This window comes from Idiotropiscis lumnitzeri, unplaced genomic scaffold (genome assembly GCF_059441095.1).
Source record: "Idiotropiscis lumnitzeri isolate Australia: NSW breed Sydney's pygmy pipehorse unplaced genomic scaffold, RoL_Ilum_1.0 HiC_scaffold_66, whole genome shotgun sequence".
Taxonomy (NCBI): Eukaryota; Metazoa; Chordata; class Actinopteri; order Syngnathiformes; family Syngnathidae; genus Idiotropiscis; species Idiotropiscis lumnitzeri.
In genome coordinates this window covers 105,842-124,393 of record NW_028283604.1, presented here as the reverse complement: position 1 = coordinate 124,393, position 18,552 = coordinate 105,842, and the positions used below count along the sequence as shown (strand labels likewise).

At 43.9% G+C, this 18,552-nt stretch overlaps 1 long non-coding RNA gene across 3 annotated transcripts in view; it reads left to right on the top strand.

Moving 5' to 3' along the window:
- Nucleotides 1–4,412: 4,412 nt before the first annotated feature.
- LOC148315654 (uncharacterized) overlaps nucleotides 4,413–18,552 on the top strand; it is a 29,320-nt gene continuing 15,180 nt past the window's right edge. For 2 of the 3 annotated variants that reach the window (XR_015840715.1, XR_015840714.1), the window contains exons 1-3: nucleotides 4,413–4,487; nucleotides 7,753–7,853; nucleotides 7,931–8,016. This is a non-coding gene — a long non-coding RNA (uncharacterized LOC148315654). Of the gene's footprint in view, nucleotides 4,488–7,752; nucleotides 7,854–7,930; nucleotides 8,017–14,224; nucleotides 14,335–18,552 lie in introns of those variants that run through there. The other variant, XR_015840716.1, reaches the window with a different exon arrangement.

Below are 18,552 nucleotides of genomic sequence, written 5' to 3'. Positions count from 1 at the left end.
ACATTTGAGGATATTCAGGCCCTGAAGACGGCTGCCAACTTATTTTTGATCGCAGTGGTAGCGCCACCAACTGGTTAAAACAAATACAAATTATTTTCGTTGATGTTTTTCTCCGGGCAGGTGAACAAAATCTACCTTATATTTGCTCGGATGAGTGTTTAGGCCTTGAGCATGTCACAATACGAAAGTCTTTCGCCTTCTTCAGAGTGTCACATGATGCTGTCTTGTGACCCGTCTTTATCAGCTGATGTTCCATGAGGGCGTGACTTACCTGTCACAAGAATGAAGGCAAGTCACGCCCCCCGCTGTCCGTTCACTCCGCCAAAATGCTGCTCCAGGTGGTAGAGAGGATGAAGGCTCCCTTGTCTCTGTTCATGGTTTTTATGCCTCGCTTGCAGATCTCAATGGCCTCTCTGATCCAGCGCTGTTGTTTGTTCTCTTCGGTGCGGATGACCCTGCCCTTCTCCCGGTCCATGATGTGGTTTTCCCTTTTGCAGTGGTCAGTGATTGCTGATTTGTAATGTTCATGTTGTGCTTGTTCTTTTACTGCTCTGATTTTTTCATTTTTTTGACAGGTAAGTCACACCCTCATGGAACATCAGCTGATAAAGACGGGTCTCAAGACACCATCATGCGACACTCTGAAGAAGGCAAAAGACTCGCCGAAACATGTCAGGTAAAAAATTAACCTAAAACATAATTGTCTGCTTTTAATGAATCAGTCAAATATCAATAATAAGAAGACAAAATGAACCTAATACAAATAAATGAATGCTTAATAACTCCCCTGCACATGCTCCTAAAAATCCAAACCTTCACCTGTAAATAAAACGTCCCGACCTGAAGACATCTTAATGTTATTATTTTGTTATACACACAGCGCCGCCAAGTGGAATCAAAAATTTGTTTTTATTTTAATTTTCACGTACTGCACGGTGCCCTTTTGACGAATCCGACTGAAAATTAGTCAGAAAAGACTCAAGACAATGATCTTACTTTCTGCCGAATTTTGTGACGTTTTGGCAAAAGGCGTGGCTATTACGGTGCTGAAAAGTCCGATTGTACTCTGTGGCAACAAAAGCTCCGGCAACATGACTCAGATGATCCTATCTTCTCGAAGTTGTACACATTTGAGGATACTTCAGCCCAGAAGACATCTACCAACTTATTTTACATCGTAGTAGTAGCGCCACCAACTGGTAAAAGCTAATACAAGTTATTTTCTTGGATGTTTTTCTCCGTGCAACTCAACAAGGTCGCCCTCATATATGCTCGGATGACTGTTTCGGCCATGAGGATGTCACAATACGAAATTAGTCCTTTTTCGTGAAAAGTTGTGGGAGTGGCATTGCACTGTTCGGCAATAAAACAACGCTGATTATGAGGTTCTAAATATGAACGACAACTCGTGAAACTTTACAGACACATCAGGCCGAGCAAATTTATCAATATTTTATACGTTAGTTGTGCAGCTTTTTTGAAATGGCTCGCCATGGCCCTCGAGAAATGTTCAAAAAAGCAGCCCTGATTGAGTGTTTCACCTCGCTTTTTGTAAATTTTATGGAGTACAGTGAACCCTCGGTTATCGCGGTTAATGGGGACCGAGACCACCCGCGAAAACTGAAAATCCGCGAAGTAGCGGCGCACCTTCAAAAATGCTTAAAAAAAATATACAATATATATATATATAGATATATATATATATATATATATATATATATATATATATACGGGGAGAGAGAGAGTGAAATTCATTTTATAACAAAAAAACCAAATTATTATTAAAACGTATTATTTTTTTATTCCCCAGCCATTCTTTTTGTATTTATTTAATTACTCCGACTTTTACCTGCTGGTACGCCGTCCGGTGTGCCCTGTGAAATGAAAGGTGGCATTCTTTATTTATTTATTCATTTATTCATTCATAACTGACAGCCTCGCGCTCCGCTCGTGCCCGGGCGGAAGAGGTGCTCCAATTCGGCTTAACTGTGACACACGCCCGCCCTCCTCCCCCGGAACTTCCATTCTGTTAAACTTAGGGGCCGCTTGGCACCGCCCGTGCCCGGGGAAGGTGCTCCTCTTCGGCTTACTGTGACGCGAGCATGCCCTCCTCCTCCGGAGCTTCCATTCAGTTAAACTTAGGGGCCGCTTGGAACCGCCCGTGCCCGGGGAAGGTGCTCCTCTTCGGCTTACTGTGACGCGAGCATGCCCTCCTCCTCCGGAGCTTCCATTCGGTTAAACTTAGGGGCCGCTTGGAACCGCCCGTGCCCGGGGAAGGTGCTCCTCTTCGGCTTACTGTGACGCGAGCATGCCCTCCTCCTCCGGAGCTTCCATTCGGTTAAACTTAGGGGCCGCTTGGCACCGCCCGTGCCCGGGGAAGGTGCTCCTCTACGGCTTAACTGCCACGCACGCCGGCCGGAGCTCTGGTACGGTCCGAACCGCGCGAAACGTCGCCACCGATCGTGTCCGGGAGAACGTGCTCTTCTTCGTCCACTCTCCTCTTCGCCCACGCTCTTCTTCGGCGCACGCCGGCCGTCTAACCGCTCCAGCGCCCCGTCGTGCCGCTCGGCGAAACTACAATGCCCCCGAATATTTTTTAGACCCGCGAAGCACTGAACCCGCGAAAGGTGAACCGCGAAGTAGCGAGGGTTCACTGTATGTATAAGACCAAGACCTACAAAAAAGTCTCTTGGAGCAATGAGCTAGGTTTTACAGGAAGTCGGCCATTTTGAATTTACTTAAAAGGGGGCGGGTCACCACAATGGACTTTGTGTAGAAATTATTATTGGGGCCCGAGCAGCGACGGCGGCGAGGTCCCTATTGTTTTTGTAGAAATTATTAATAGGGCCTGAGCAGCGACCGCTACGAGGTCCCCATTGTTTTTGTGGAAATTATTATTATTTTTATTATTATTATTATTAGGGCCCGAGCAGTGACCGCTGCGAGGTCCCTATTGTTTTTCTAGAAATTGTTATTAGGGCCCGAGCTGCGACGGCTGCGAGGTCCCTATTGTTTTTGTAGAAAATATTATTACTTTTATTATTATTAATATTATTATTATTATTATTAGGGCCTGAGCAGCGACCGCTGCGAAGTCCCTATTGTTTTTGTAGAAATTATTATTATTATTATTTTTCCGATTGTTCGATCGCATTTTTGACCCCCGAAACATGCACAAAAACTCACCAAACTTGGCAGTCTCATCGGGCATGGCGAAAAATTTGATATTTTAACGTCTAATATGAACAGGAAGTGAGTTATGAATTTTTGAAAGTCCGACTTTTGCCCTTTTTTGCATGTTTACAGGGGTCATTCTTTTGCACCCTGATCCTAAAGGCTTCATCTGATTGCCTTAAAGTTCTGTCTGGAGCATCTGAAGACCTGGGACAAACACTGGGGCTAAAATTTTTTGTTTCCGAAATACTATATGACGGGGGCGGGGCTTCAAAGTTTTCACTTAAGATTTCCTTCGCCGCAATGGACAAAATGCTTAATAACTCTCCTGCACGTGCTGCTAAAAATCCAAAACTTCACATGTACATAAAGAGTCGGTACCTGAAGACATCTATATGTTTATATTCAGTTATACACCTTGCGCCAATCAATATAAATTTTTACATTTTGACGTACTGCACGGTGCCCTTTTAACGAATCCGATTGAAAATTGGCTAGAAAAGACTCAAGACATTGATCTTACTCTATCCCTATTTTTATGACTTTCCTTCAAAGGGCGTGGCTATTACGGTGCCGCAGAGTCTGATTATTCTCCGTGGCAACAAAAGTTCCTGCAAAATGATTCAGATGATCCATCTTCTGGAAATCTTTCACATTTGAGGATATTCAGGCCCTGAAGACGGCTGCCAACTTATTTTTGATCGCAGTGGTAGCGCCACCAACTGGTTAAAACAAATACAAATTATTTTCGTTGATGTTTTTCTCCGGGCAGGTTAACAAAATCTACCTTATATTTGCTCGGATGAGTGTTTAGGCCTTGAGCATGTCACAATACGAAAGTCTTTCGCCTTCTTCAGAGTGTCACATGATGGTGTCTTGTGACCCGTCTTTATCAGTTGATGTTCCATGAGGGCGTGACTTACCTGTCACAAGAATGAAGGCAAGTCACGCCCCCCGCTGTCCGTTCACTCCGCCAAGATGCTGGTCCAGGTGGTAGAGAGGATGAAGGCTCCCTTGTCTCTGTTCATGGTTTTTATGCCTCGCTTGCAGATCTCAATGGCCTCTCTGATCCAGCGCTGTTGTTTGTTCTCTTCTGTGCGGATGACCCTGCCCTTCTCCCGGTCCATGATGTGGTTTTCCCTTTTGCAGTGGTCAGTGATTGCTGATTTGTAATGTTCATGTTGTGCTTGTTCTTTTACTGCTCTGATTTTTTCATTTTTTTGACAGGTAAGTCACACCCTCATGGAACATCAGCTCAAGACACCATCATGCGACACTCTGAAGAAGGCGAAAGACTCGCCGAAACATGTCAGGTAAAAAATTAACCTAAAACATAATTGTCTGCTTTTAATGAATCAGTCAAATATCAATAATAAGAAGACAAAATGAACCTAATACAAATAAATGAATGCTTAATAACTCCCCTGCACATGCTCCTAAAAATCCAAACCTTCACCTGTAAATAAAACGTCCCGACCTGAAGACATCTTAATGTTATTATTTTGTTATACACACAGTGCCGCCAAGTGGAATCAAAAATGTGTTTTTATTTTAATTTTCACGTACTGCACGGTGCCCTTTTGACGAATCCGACTGAAAATTAGTCAGAAAAGACTCAAGACAATGATCTTACTCTCTGCCGAATTTTGTGACGTTTTGGCAAAAGGCGTGGCTATTAAGGTGCTGAAAAGTCCGATTGTACTCTGTGGCAACAAAAGCTCCGGCAACATGACTCAGATGATCCTATCTTCTCGAAGTTGTACACATTTGAGGATACTTCAGCCCTGAAGACATCTACCAACTTATTTTACATCGTAGTAGTAGCGCCACCAACTGGTAAAAGCTAATACAAGTTATTTTCTTGGATGTTTTTCTCCGTGCAACTCAACAAGGTCGCCCTCATATATGCTCGGATGACTGTTTCGGCCATGAGGATGTCACAATACGAAATTCGTCCTTTTTCGTGAAAAGTTGTGGGAGTGGCATTGCACTGTTCGGCAATAAAACAAAGCTGATTATGAGGTTCTAAATATGAACGACAACTCGTAAAACTTTACACACACATCAGGCCGAGCAAATTTATCAATATTTTATACGTTAGTTGTGCAGCTTTTTTGAAATGGCTCGCCATGGCCCTCGAGAAATGTTAAAAAAAAGCAGCTCTGGTTGAGTGTTTCACCTCGCTTTTTGTAAATTTTATGGAGTACAGTGAACCCTCGGTTATCGCGGTTAATGGGGACCGAGACCACCCGCGAAAACTGAAAATCCGCGAAGTAGCGGCGCACCTTCAAAAATGCTTAAAAAAAATATACAATATATATAATAAATATATATATATATAATAAATATATATATATATATATATATATATATATATATATATATATATATACGGGGAGAGAGAGAGTGAAATTCATGTTATAACAAAAAAAACAAATTATTATTAAAACGTATTATTTTTTTATTCCCCAGCCATTCTTTTTGTATTTATTTAATTACTCCGACTTTTACCTGCTGGTACGCCGTCCGGTGTGCCCTGTGAAATGAAAGGTGGCATTCTTTATTTATTTATTCATTTATTCATTCATAACTGACAGCCTCGCGCTCCGCTCGTGCCCGGGCAGAAGAGGTGCTCCAATTTGGCTTAACTGTGACACACGCCCGCCCTCCTCCCCCGGAGCTTCCATTCGGTTAAACTTAGGGGCCGCTTGGCACCGCCCGTGCCCGGGGAAGGTGCTCCTCTTCGGCTTACTGTGACGCGAGCATGCCCTCCTCCTGCGGAGCTTCCATTCGGTTAAACTTAGGGGCCGCTTGGAACCGCCCGTGCCCGGGGAAGGTGCTCCTCTTCGGCTTACTGTGACGCGAGCATGCCCTCCTCCTCCGGAGCTTCCATTCGGTTAAACTTAGGGGCCGCTTGGCACCGCCCGTGCCCGGGGAAGGTGCTCCTCTACGGCTTAACTGCCACGCACGCCGGCCGGAGCTCTGGTACGGTCCGAACCGCGCGAAACGTCGCCACCGATCGTGTCCGGGGGAACGTGCTCTTCTTCGTCCACTCTCCTCTTCGCCCACGCTCTTCTTCGGCGCACGCCGGCCGTCTAACCGCTCCAGCGCCCCGTCGTGCCGCTCGGCGAAACTACAATGCCCCCGAATATTTTTTAGACCCGCGAAGCACTGAACCCGCGAAAGGTGAACCGCGAAGTAGCGAGGGTTCACTGTATGTATAAGACCAAGACCTACAAAAAAGTCTCTTGGAGCAATGAGCTAGGTTTTACAGGAAGTCGGCCATTTTGAATTTACTTAAAAGGGGGCGGGTCACCACAATGGACTTTGTGTAGAAATTATTATTGGGGCCCGAGCAGCGACCGCGGCGAGGTCCCTATTGTTTTTGTAGAAAATATTATTACTTTTATTATTATTATTATTAGGGCCTGAGCAGCGACCGCTGCGAAGTCCCTATTGTTTTTGTAGAAATTATTATTATTATTATTTTTCCGATTGTTCGATCGCATTTTTGACCCCCGAAACATGCACAAAAACTCACCAAACTTGGCAGTCTCATCGGGCATGGCGAAAATTTTTTTATTTTAACGTCTAATATGAACAGGAAGTGAGTTATGAATTTTTGAAAGTCCGACTTTTGCCCTTTTTTGCATGTTTACAGGGGTCATTCTTTTGCACCCTGATCCTAAAGGCTTCATCTGATTGCCTTAAAATTCTGTCTGTAGCATCTGAAGACCTGGGACAAACACTGGGGCTAAAATATTTTGTTTCCGAAATACTATATGACGGGGGCGGGGCTTCAAAGTTTTCACTTAAGATTTCCTTCGCCGCAATGGACAAAATGCTTAATAACTCTCCTGCACATGCTGCTAAAAATCCAAAACTTCACATGTACATAAAAAGTCTGTACCTGAAGACATCTATATGTTTATATTCAGTTATACACCTTGCGCCAATCAATATCATTTTTTACATTTTGACTTACTGCACGGTGCCCTTTTAACGAATCTGATTGAAAATTGGCTAGAAAAGACTCAAGACATTGATCTTACTCTATCCCTATTTTTGTGACTTTCCTTCGAAGGGCGTGGCTATTACGGTGCCGCAGAGTCTGATTATTCTCCGTGGCAACAAAAGTTCCTGCAAAATGATTCAGATGATCCATCTTCTCGAAATTTTTCACATTTGAGGATATTCAGGCCCTGAAGACGGCTGCCAACTTATTTTTGATCGCAGTGGTAGCGCCACCAACTGGTTAAAACAAATACAAATTATTTTCGTTGATGTTTTTCTCCGGGCAGGTGAACAAAATCTACCTTATATTTGCTCGGATGAGTGTTTAGGCCTTGAGCATGTCACAATACGAAAGTCTTTCGCCTTCTTCAGAGTGTCACATGATGCTGTCTTGTGACCCGTCTTTATCAGCTGATGTTCCATGAGGGCGTGACTTACCTGTCACAAGAATGAAGGCAAGTCACGCCCCCGCTGTCCGTTCACTCCGCCAAGATGCTGGTCCAGGTGGTAGAGAGGATGAAGGCTCCCTTGTCTCTGTTCATGGTTTTTATGCCTCGCTTGCAGATCTCAATGGCCTCTCTGATCCAGCGCTGTTGTTTGTTCTCTTCTGTGCGGATGACCCTGCCCTTCTCCCGGTCCATGATGTAGTTTTCCCTTTTGCAGTGGTCAGTGATTGCTGATTTGTAATGTTCATGTTGTGCTTGTTCTTTTACTGCTCTGATTTTTTTCATTTTTTTGACAGGTAAGTCACACCCTCATGGAACATCAGCTCAAGACACCATCATGCGACACTCTGAAGAAGGCGAAAGACTCGCCGAAAGATGTCAGGTAAAAAATTTACCTAAAACATAATTGTCTGCTTTTAATGAATCAGTCAAATATCAATAATAAGAAGACAAAATGAACCTAATACAAATAAATGAATGCTTAATAACTCCCCTGCACATGCTCCTAAAAATCCAAACCTTCACCTGTAAATAAAACGTCCCGACCTGAAGACATCGTAATGTTATTATTTTGTTATACACACAGTGCCGCCAAGTGGAATCAAAAATTTGTTTTTATTTTAATTTTCACGTACTGCACGGTGCCCTTTTGACGAATCCGACTGAAAATTAGTCAGAAAAGACTCAAGACAATGATCTTACTCTCTGCCGAATTTTGTGACGTTTTGGCAAAAGGCGTGGCTATTAAGGTGCTGAAAAGTCCGATTGTACTCTGTGGCAACAAAAGCTCCGGCAACATGATTCAGATGATCCTATCTTCTCGAAGTTGTACACATTTGAGGATACTTCAGCCCTGAAGACATCTACCAACTTATTTTACATCGTAGTAGTAGCGCCACCAACTGGTAAAAGCTAATACAAGTTATTTTCTTGGATGTTTTTCTCCGTGCAACTCAACAAGGTCGCCCTCATATATGCTCGGATGACTGTTTCGGCCATGAGGATGTCACAATACGAAATTCGTCCTTTTTCGTGAAAAGTTGTGGGAGTGGCATTGCACTGTTCGGCAATAAAACAAAGCTGATTATGAGGTTCTAAATATGAACGACAACTCGTAAAACTTTACACACACATCAGGCCGAGCAAATTTATCAATATTTTATACGTTAGTTGTGCAGCTTTTTTGAAATGGCTCGCCATGGCCCTCGAGAAATGTTAAAAAAAGCAGCTCTGGTTGAGTGTTTCACCTCGCTTTTTGTAAATTTTATGGAGTACAGTGAACCCTCGGTTATCGCGGTTAATGGGGACCGAGACCACCCGCGAAAACTGAAAATCCGCGAAGTAGCGGCGCACCTTCAAAAATGCTTAAAAAAAATATACAATATATATAATAAATATATATATATATATATATATACGGGGAGAGAGAGAGTGAAATTCATGTTATAACAAAAAAACCAAATTATTATTAAAACGTATTATTTTTTTATTCCCCAGCCATTCTTTTTGTATTTATTTAATTACTCCGACTTTTACCTGCTGGTACGCCGTCCGGTGTGCCCTGTGAAATGAAAGGTGGCATTCTTTATTTATTTATTCATTTATTCATTCATAACTGACAGCCTCGCGCTCCGCTCGTGCCCGGGCAGAAGAGGTGCTCCAATTTGGCTTAACTGTGACACACGCCCGCCCTCCTCCCCCGGAGCTTCCATTCGGTTAAACTTAGGGGCCGCTTGGCACCGCCCGTGCCCGGGGAAGGTGCTCCTCTTCGGCTTACTGTGACGCGAGCATGCCCTCCTCCTGCGGAGCTTCCATTCGGTTAAACTTAGGGGCCGCTTGGAACCGCCCGTGCCCGGGGAAGGTGCTCCTCTACGGCTTAACTGCCACGCACGCTGGCTGGAGCTCTGGTACGGTCCGAACCGCGCGAAACGTCGCCACCGATCGTGTCCGGGGGAACGTGCTCTTCTTCGTCCACTCTCCTCTTCGCCCACGCTCTTCTTCGGCGCACGCCGGCCGTCTAACCGCTCCAGCGCCCCGTTGTGTCGCTCGGCGAAACTACAATGCCCCCGAATATTTTTTAGACCCGCGAAGCACTGAACCCGCGAAAGGTGAACCGCGAAGTAGCGAGGGTTCACTGTATGTATAAGACCAAGACCTACAAAATAGTCTCTTGGAGCAATGAGCTAGGTTTTACAGGAAGTCGGCCATTTTGAATTTACTTAAAAGGGGGCGGGTCACCACAATGGACTTTGTGTAGAAATTATTATTGGGGCCCGAGCAGCGACCGCGGCGAGGTCCCTATTGTTTTTGTAGAAATTGTTATTAGGGCCCGAGCTGCGACGGCTGCGAGGTCCCTATTGTTTTTGTAGAAAATATTATTACTTTTATTATTATTATTATTATTATTATTATTAGGGCCTGAGCAGCGACCACCTTGCACCACCCAGTGGTGACAAAAATGATAATTTTTTACATTTTGACGTACTGCACGGTGCCCTTTTAACGAATCTGATTGAAAATTGGCCAAAAATGACTTTAGACATTGATCTTGTTGAATCCTTTTGGGCAATTTATCGATACTCATAGTGGTGTCTTTGAAAAAGGTACCGATGACGCGCTGGTCCAATGATCAGCATCTCGGTTTTATCTGAGTTAAGACGCAAAAAATTGAAAGACATTCATAGTTTAATTTCGGCAAGGCATGCCTCTAATTTATAGCAATCACACGGATTCGTTATATCCAACGGCATGTATAATTGCGTATCATCAGCATAGTGTCCCCCAAAATGGGTCTGATATCACGATAGCTCGAGGGTATTTTGAAATGATTATTTTAAAATCAGTGTTGATGACAATGAAATGTGCATATTTCAGGTGTTTTTTTTTTTATTGTGAAATTACACCAGATTTTGATGGGACCACTTTTGATGAACAGCTGGGGTCGTCGAGTGTCCAACAAAACTAGTCTGGTATTACGACAGCTCCAGCTCTTTTATTTTAAAATGCCTCCTTACATTTTGATGGGACTACTTTTGGTGGAAAGCTGTGTTGTCTAGTGTCCTCCAAACCTGGTTTGGTATTACCATAGCTAGAGGATATTTTTTAATGAAATTTTAAAGTCAGGCATGATGACAGTGAAATGTGCAGATTTCAGGCAACTTTTAGTTTGAAATTACAAATTAGATTTCAATGGGACCACTTTTTATGGACAGCTGGGGTAGTCTCGTGTCCCACAAAACTGGTCTGGTATCACGAAAGCTCGAGCTATGTTTTTTTTTAACTCAGTGGTGATGACCGTGAAATAAGCGAATTTCAGGCTACTTTTATTTTGAAGTGCCACATCACATTTTGATGTGACCACTTTTGGTGGACAGCCGGTGTGGTCTAGTATCCCCAGTCCTGGTTTGGTATCACGATAGTTTGAGGATATTTTTTAAAGATTTTTCTTTTAAATCAGTGTTGATCACAGTGCATATTTCAGGTGATTTTTTTATTTTGAAATGCCACATCAAATTTTGAAGTGACCACTTTTTGTGGACAACTGGGGTGGTCTGGTGTCCCGCAGAACTCGTCTGGTATCACGATAGCTTGAGGATTTTGTAATGATTTTAATTTTTTTAATCATTGGTGACGACAGACAAATAAGCAAATTTTCACGCTTTTATTTTTAAATATCCAATCAGATTTTGATGGGACCACATTTGTTTTTCCGGTTCCGTCGCCACGCGAGTGGCTACCTGCTAGAGCAGCACGGCTCACTATTTGAGCCTTTTTCGCGTGTTTTTCCCTTTACCCAGTTTTATTTATTTTACCTCATCGCAGCAATGGACATCCAAATTGCGGTGGTTTTATTGCTGCTGAGGGCTGTTTTTTGCGTGATCGTGTCCGGAGATGTCACTGGGAGCTACGGATCAATCGTTTACACAAGAGATCAGCTGTTAGCACTTCGTGCTAACCCCGTGCCGACTCCCGGAGCGAGACCCGATATCCCCCACGAGTTGAGGAGGAAGAGACGGGGGATGTCGCGCGGGGGCGAAACGCCAGGCAAAGAGGAGGCGTGACCACCCCGTCCTCCCGTCCGTTTTTATGGGAAATGTTAGATACCTTCCCAAGAAAATGGACGAGCTAACAGCGCTAACGCGGCACGAGAGGAACTTCCAATGAGCTAGCTTGCTGATGTTCACGGATTCATGGCTAACAGAGCTAACGCCGGACACCGTTGTGGAATTTGACGGCTTCCAAATACTACTTGCGGACAGGACACTGGAAAGCGGTAAGAGGAAAGAGGAGGGCTGGCTGTGTTTGTTAATGATAGATAGTGTAACCCTAGGCACATCACAGCTAAGGAGCAACTTTCCAGTCGGGACAATGAGCTGCTAGCTGTTAGCATGCGTCCATACTTGACAAGCATCGCGAGTTAACAAGGACGCGCACGTAACAGGTGCGTGAGTAAACTGCTTAAAACTTTGATCGTCATTCGGCTGACCTACAAATTGAGACGCTACAGTCAGTTTGACGTTTTTGTTTGCTTCATTGTGGATTGACATGGAGGAACAAGACAGTGGAAAGCGGACATTAAAAATGACGGAGAAAAGCTGTAGAAGATCACAAGCCTAAACGGATGCAGGCACGCAGCTGCAAATTTGCTCAATTGACCTCCATGCAACGTCAAATTGAACAATTGATGGAGGATGATGCAAATGTTGACGCTGTAAAAAACTGAGGTTCGTGTTTGCTTTAGCGGCATGGAGCAAGAATTTGTGGACCTCAATTCCGGTCTGCAAAATTTAAAGACTGAAGAGGATTTTGCCGATGACCAAAATAACTGGTTTGATCCAAAAAATTTAATTAATGGAAATGTGAGCAATGGAAGAAGGACGTTTTGAAACGTGCAGAGGAAGGATGCAATAAACAAATATCACCTGCTGATAGTAGATCTGCATCAACTAACTACACCCATAGAAGTAGAAGTAAAGAATCTAACAGACAGAAGCTCACTTCTGTCAACGTCTTCAATTAAATTAAAGGCTCAAATGGAACGAGCATGTTTAAAGGCAAAGGCTGCTGATTTACAACAAAGGTTGGCACTTGAGCAAGAAGAAGCTGCAATTAAAGCAAAGAAGGAAATGCATGCAATGCAAACGGCACTCCCTGAGTCTGATGCTAAATTGGATGTCTTGAGAAGATATGAAAATACCCAGGAGGATGGTATCCACATTCCTGATGAGTGTGTTACAATTTAAACAAGGAAAAACATTCAATTACCATCACAGCCTATCAGAGCAACAAGCAGTGTTGACCTGAAATGCTCCCACTTCGACTATTCCAATGGCTAGATTTCCACATCAGACAGAAAGTAGAGAACAACAGGGACATGTGCTTGATGGCCTTTGCCACGCAATCTCACAGCAAGCCAGTGTCGCAGAATACTTAGCAAAGAGTCAAAAAGCATCGCTTCTTCCCGAACTTTCCATTCCTACGTTTTACAGGCAACCCTCTGCATTATAAAACCTGTATAGGTGCCATTGAACATGGGATTGAAGGCCGTACAAGTGATAACCGTGATCATCTTCAATTTTAGCTGCAGTATACTAGTGAACAACCACATGAGTTGGTGAAGAGCTGCATCCATATGGAACCTCTGACAGGATATACCAAAGCAAAACAAATCTTGAAGGAGTTTTATGGTGATGACTTCATGATAGCAGAAGCATATTTAAAGGAAGCCATGGATTGGCCAACAATCAAGTCTGAAGATGGTGTTGCACTTCAGTCTTTCACATTATTCCTTATGGGCTGTTCGAACATAATGGCAGATGTTAATTACATGGAGGACTTGGACAACATGGCTAATATAAAGGCATTGGCAAACAAACTTCCATACAGACTTATAGAATCTTGGAGAAAATTTGCCTGCAATCTCCAAGAAAGAACAAATAGAAGAGTGAAGTTTAAGGATTTTGTTGACAAGCACGAAAGATTTCTATAAAACAGAAAACAAAATCACAACACACAGAAACAACAAAATCAAAGAAAGTCTTCACAACAGTCATTGTGCCCGCCAAGATGGAAAACAACAAAACCACCACGCCAAAGGCAGAACCTGTTTCAGTGGATGCTATTGCCAAACCATGTGCTAATTGTAATGGAGAGCAACACAGTCTCACAATTGGTAAGGAATTTAGGAGAAAGCATCACAAGGATAAGATTGACTTCTTGAGGAGCAAGGGTCTGTGTTTTGCATGTTTGATGCACGGTCGCATTAGCAGTTGCTGGAAACAAAAGCTTCAATGTCAAGAATGCTCTAGACTGCATCCTACAGCACTACACATTGTCCATAAACTTCTGCAAAGAAACAGCCTAAGACGATTGTGAATAGCAGTACCTATTAAGCGCCCTCGTACAAACAACAGAAACCTGGGGTGTCACTGGGGCCTGTAAATAGGACTGCATCCTTTCAATAATTCCGGTATGGGTCAAGGCACAAAAAGGAACCAAGACAGTGGCGACTTACTGTCCGGTTTAAAAATGCCCTGACGCCTTTTTTAGACTGAAATAACTTACTAAAGTTTTCGTTTTGTGCCATTCAGAATGGGAGAGGGAGCCAGGAGGTGAAACAGCCGTCTTGCCAGTTCAATCCCGCACACCCTCTGACTCTCACCCTCCGTTCTGCCTTTTTATTGAAACTAACTCATCAATAACTAATCACCAGAAGACAGAAAAGCATCAACAACTAATCACCAAGAGACAGAAAACATCAATAACTCACGGTATAAAGGTCAGTTTAACTAAAGCATCAATAACTAATCACCAGGGACTCCAGCAGGCAGAAAATCATAACCCAAGGTCAGTTTAACTAAACACATCTTCAGGATACGGTGTCTGTGTGTGTGTGTGTTAAAATAACAAGTAAGTGTCTCTGTGTGTGTTCAACATTAATGAGTGTATAAAAACATGATTATGAATACACAAACTGATTACCTATCCTCAGCCCATCTTACATTTCCCCCCTGTTGTGGATTTAAAAATCATGTCCTTACGGCTTTAAGACAGATCATCATAATGAAATCATACAACAGTGTGATCATCAGTGGAGGAGCGAAAACCTCACATTAGGGAAAAATTCCCCTCCTCCCTTCCGGCGTAGAATGAGATCCTCATAATTTGATGACCATCAGGGAATAAAACTTGTCCCTGGGGTGACTTGGTGGAGGCCCTTGCCTCGTTGTAGGAGAGATAAGATAAGATAAGATAAGATAAGATGTCCTTTATTAGTCCCACAATGGGGAAATTTGAGGTGTTACAGCAGCAAAGATATAGATCACACAGAGTCGGCGGCGTAATGTAGCCGTTAATGTATAACATTAGCAGCAGACATTCAGAAAAAGCATGCAAATATACACAGTATAAACGTATCTAAGTGTAAGGAAACACTCCTAATGTTTGTCCATTATACGGAGGGGGAAACGCTGTAATGATAAAAACTACTGAATGATTGAAAATACTGCAATCATAAAAATATTCCAATGATAAAAGTACTGTAATGGTAAGAGTACTGAAATGATAGAAAAGTACTGCATGATAGAAAATACTGCAATGGTAAAAGTACTGTAATAGTAAAAGTACTGCAACGATAGAAAAATACTGCAATGATGAAAGTACTGCAATGGTAAAAGTACTGCAATGGTAAAAGTACTGTAATAGTAAAAGTACCGCAATGATAGAAAAATACTGCAATGATAAAAGTACTGCAATGATAAAAGTACTGTAATAGTGAACATCCTGCAGTGGTAGAAATACTACAGTGATAGAAGTATTGTAATAAGAATACTGTAATGGTAAACAAAATACATCATTGGTCAATATTTAAGTACACCCTTGGCTGAAAGTACAGTAGTAGTTAATATTGCATCCTAGGACTGCACAATTGCACTAATGCCCTCCCGTTTGTAGGCCTGACCCAATGTTCTTGTTAAAAAGTCTGACAGCAGTTGGCAGGAAGGAGCGGCGAAATCTCTCTTTGGTACAGCGAGGGTGTAAAAGTCTGTCACTGAAGGAGCTGTAAAGTGTTCTCAGAGTGTCATTGAATGGGTGGGCTGGTTTGTCCAGCATTGATGACAGTTTTGCCGTCATCCTTCTGCCCCCCACTGAGTCCACAGAGTCCAGGGAGCAGCCCAGGACAGAGCTGGCCCTCCTCACCAGTTTGTCCAGTCTCTTTTTGTCTCGGCCCGAGATGCCTCCTGCCCAGGAGACCACTCCATAGAAGATGACTGATGAAACCACCGAGTCATAGAAGTTCCTGAGGAGTGTTCCCCGAACGCCAAAGGACCTCAGCCGCCTGAGTAGGAAGAGTCTGCTCTGACCCTTCCTATAGAGAGCGTCTGTGTTGTCGCTCCAGTCCAGTTTATTGTTCAGATGAACACCCAGGTACTTGTAAGTTGAGACCCTCTCAACGTCTGTTCCCTGGATATTCACTGGTGCAGGTGGAGAGTGCCGACGCTTGCGGAAATCCACCACCAGCTCTTTGGATTTCCCAGCGTTGATTTGGAGGCGGTTCTGCTGACACCAGTCCACGAACCCCTGCGTAACCCCTCTGTACTCCCGATCGTCATCGTCAGTGATGAGGCCGACAATCGCAGAGTCATCAGAGAACTTCTGCAGGTGACAGGTTGTGGAATTGTATTTGTAGTCCGAGGTGTAGAGGGTGAACAGGAAGGGAGCCAGCACAGTTCCCTGCGGCGCTCCCGTGCTGCAGAGGAGCACGTCAGACACACAGTCCTGTGTTCTCACGTACTGTGGCCGGTTTGTGAGGTAGTTGTGAATCCATGTGATGAGGTGGTGGGCCACTCCCGCCTGCTCCAGCTTGTCTCCCAATAAGGCGGGCTGGATGGTGTTGAAAGCACTTGAGAAATCAAAGAACATGATCCTCACCGTGCCCCCCGCCTTCTCCAGGTGGAAGAGTGAAGTGTGGAGCAGGTAGATGATGGCATCATCCACATTGATGCCAGGCTGGTATGCAAATTGGAGTGGGTCCATTGAGGAGCTGACCAGGGGGCGCAGATGGACGAGGACCAGTCTCTCCAGGGTCTTCATCAGATGAGACGTCAGCGCCACTGGTCTGAAGTTGTTGAGCTCCTTCGGATGGGGTGTCTTTGGAACCGGAACCAGGCAGGATGTTTTCCACAGCTGGGGGACTCTGCCCAGCTTCAAGCTCAGGTTGAACATGTGCTGGACGATTCCACACAGCTGGTCTGCGCAGGATTTGAGGAGCTGGGAGCTGGTCCCATCTGGGCCTGCCGCCTTCCTCGCCTTCATCTTCCTCAGCTGGTTCTTCACCTGAGATGTTGTGAGGAACAAGGCTGAGCAGGAGGAAGTGGTGGTTGTCTGATGAGGCTGGGAACTGGAGCCTGTGGAGAGAGAGAGGGGCGAGAGAGGGGGAGAGAGGGTCTTGTTCGCAGTGGCAGGAGGGGTGGGTGGGGGCTGCATCAGGGAAGCCTGAGCGGGGTCAGACATTTGATCAAACCTATTGAAAAATAGGTTCAACTCATTTGCCCACTGAAGCCCCCCCCCCCTTCTGGGTCTTACCTGCTTGTCCGTGGCCTGAGATGGTCTTCAGGCCCCTCCAGACATCCCTGGCATTGTTCCGCTGCAGTTGTTCTTCCATCCGCATCCTGTAGGACAGCCGTCCTTACCTCCCGGATCTTCGTGTATGGTGTGTGTGTGTGTGCACGTGTGAGGACAGGGGCAAGAAGTCCATGTGTTTTTACGTTTCAGTGTCCAGTTTGAGTTCGTCATTCTCAACATTAATCAGGTTGTAATGGTACATTTGGGCAACAAACCTACGATTAACCATCGTCTTTGTCATAAAAATAATGCAACATGAACAGACTACACATAACAAAATGAAAACTATAATTATCCCTATATATTGTTTTTTAAATTCTTCATAGTGGTCATAACATCAATAATTGTTTCATTTTTATTAAAAATTTAAATGCAGTAATGTACTCCAATCAAGGCTGATATTCCTTTATGTACGTCATTAATTTCCAAACAATATCTAATCTTTTTGTTCTGTGGCTTCAACATATTTATCATCTCATCAATATTAGCACCACAGAGTACTGAGTTTCGAGATCCTCACAATAGTCGTTCTCAAAATGATATTTTATTTTTATCAATTTAGCTTTGTTAAGGTAAGATATTTTATTGACAATCTAACATTAATATGCAAAGAACATGTACATTAGTACGAAATGTAAAAGAAAATTGTGGTGGGGGGGTGCGAATTGTTTTCTTCTTGGTAGGGGGGGCATGACAGGAAATAATTGAGAACCACTGGTCTAGTCACACACCAGCTCGGGTTCATTCCCTACCAGAGAAATGACATTCCATGTCCCCAGAGCTAGGCGCTTTATGTTGCCGGGGATTGGACTGCCTTTGACTGCCTCCTAGCTCAAAGGAAACCCAAATTCTTTGGTCCCGCCCACTGGTAGTGAGCCGAAGCCCTTGTATTAAATAATAAATAAATACATAAAATAAAAAAATTAATAAATTTAAAAAACGGACCGATCCACTGCTTGGGTTAGTTTGACCCACCTTGAGATCCGTTCCCACTCAGTGACAGTGTCTACAAGCCACTGCCACCAGGCCAGTGAACCCAACGTCCAGGCAGTGACAAAAAACGTGATCAAATTACATTGCTCATCATAAGGTGTTTGTGAGACGCTCTTTGTATGTTTCCTCAATTAAGACCTGTTTTCCATTGGTGTATTTGAAAAAAGTGGTGAACCTGTTAAATTCACTACAAAACGTTAAGAAGATGAAAGTAATGTTTGAAGGAATATTATTTTTCTATCGACGTGCCGGCGGGCGGGCACAGATAGAGAGTGATAAAGCAGCACCACCCGCGCGGGGC